The sequence below is a fragment of the Haplochromis burtoni genome, unplaced genomic scaffold, assembly GCF_018398535.1.
Source record: "Haplochromis burtoni strain Fernald_Lab_line unplaced genomic scaffold, NCSU_Asbu1 Contig_534, whole genome shotgun sequence".
NCBI classification, from domain to species: domain Eukaryota; kingdom Metazoa; phylum Chordata; class Actinopteri; order Cichliformes; family Cichlidae; genus Haplochromis; species Haplochromis burtoni.
The window spans coordinates 306,699-308,573 of record NW_024582895.1 but is presented as its reverse complement, the minus strand read 5'-3'; the positions used below and the strand labels follow the sequence as shown (position 1 = coordinate 308,573).

The 1,875-nt window shown below is 42.7% G+C and overlaps 1 protein-coding gene across 1 annotated transcript in view; it reads left to right on the top strand.

Moving 5' to 3' along the window:
• The window catches only part of LOC102292861 (C-C chemokine receptor type 3), a 12,995-nt gene that overhangs the window by 4,767 nt on the left and 6,353 nt on the right, over positions 1-1,875 (top strand). The gene's annotated exons all lie outside the window — the stretch shown is intronic.

The following is a 1,875-nucleotide window of genomic DNA, read 5'->3' as shown; positions in this document are numbered from 1 at the left end:
ATTTGTGTGTAGTTTAAGTGATCACTGTTAGAGCCACCGAGACATGATGGACATCGTTTTTCGGCTGAAACCTCACATAACAGAAAACATTCACTTCAATCAAAACAAAGCTACCCACCGAGCTAGCGACAGCAAGGCGACACGTCACGCTAAAGTTAGCCTGTCGGTGCAAACAAGAGTGGCGGAGAAAAAGCGGACTGTCCCGGATTACTTTCACATGACAGGGGATTTTAATCAGGCAAACCCGAAGTTGGCATTAATATAATGCTATTAGCATGTGCAGTGCTCTGCTACGGGAGAAAGTTAAGAATAAAAAGCTCGAAACTGACTTTTCGACACGATGTCGTGCTTCCGTAGCGATCAGCGAAGGAGGAGAAGCGCTACCGCGAGGCTTAATGTTCGCGGCGGGTAACAGGTCGGCTGGCTTCACCCCGGCGCACAAATCACAGCTCACTTTACCGCGTTATCTCAGGAGAACAACCAAGCCACTAAAGAAGTACTAAAACTCGTACTAAAACAAGTAAAAGTACTAAAACATACTCACAACTGGAACACTGATCAGACTCAGAACCTCGTTAACGGCGTCAAGTACCTGCTGAGAACATCACTGTAGTGAAGTTTATCTCCCCATCCAGAAACCCTGGATTACAGCCAAGGGCAGGGATAAAATTTGATTAGTACTTTGAACATTACTGTGTGATGTGGTTAATCAACCATAGTCACGGTGGAGGTATGGCTGAGCAGCAATGCTTTTATTCTTTGTCCTGGATCGCCATCTTGTGGCAGATTTGGGAATTGTTTAGGAAGTATTTTCCTATTTTTGTACATTGAGGTGTCGCAGCTTCTTAGTATGTTTTTCCTGTCGATGTTTGTTATTAGTTTTTTTTAAACACGTACTATCACGTTGAACATAAAGTAAAGTTAACCTCTTGCAGCCTCTTCTGCAGCACAATCCAGCGTTACACAAACGCGCAGCACTGTGTACAGTCCGCCCTACAGGACCGACTCCACAGCACACAAACCAGGCTGTGGCCCCGCCGTCTTTACTCTCCTCACCAGCTCTATAACCAGGGCTGAAACACGACCTCCCCACGCTGTGTGTCCGTGTTTACCACAACACGCAGAGACTCTAACATGTACCGAACGTGCTGCTTTGCTTTGTATTATCCATTAACAAGTTTGAGGAAAAAACATCAGCGTGGAGTCATGGATAGCCTTGGACCTTGAAATATAATTTGGACTTTAATGTGGAAATTTCGATGTTGTTCTCAAAAAAAATCTTTCTTGTATTAATGTTGCCCTGAGACTCTTTGATAGGAGTGACAGAGAGTCACTGATCTTCACTCTGCTTGGCTGCTGTACAAGAGACTAGTTGCATTTTAACCTTTAACCTCTCTGATCTGTGCTGTTTCCAGCTGTGTCTGGACAGAACATCAATGTGACGTGTCGAGCTCCAAACAACAACACAATCACAACTGTAAAGTGTAAAAGACCTGACCTGGGAAATAAATATGTGTTTTTGTATCGGCAAAAGCGCATTGATACCAATAACCAGCAAAATAACCATTATTTTAATGACATTTAAATCATGACTGCAAACGAGTATGGAAATTGTTAACGTGTGTTATCCATTTGAAAGCAAATTAAAATGAAAACCAGCGCAAAACATCAAACTAAAATAATAACGCTGTGGAAAAAACAACAATTGTTTAAGGTTACGCTGACACGGTCCTGAAATTCTGCTGGACTCATATGTTTCATGCTTCTCTTTGAGTGTTTTTGGATGGAGCCCATCACAATAATCACTGTTCTAGAAATGAAAAGTTGCACTTTAACCTTCGTGACCTCTCTGCTCTGTGTTGTTTCCTCTTTCAG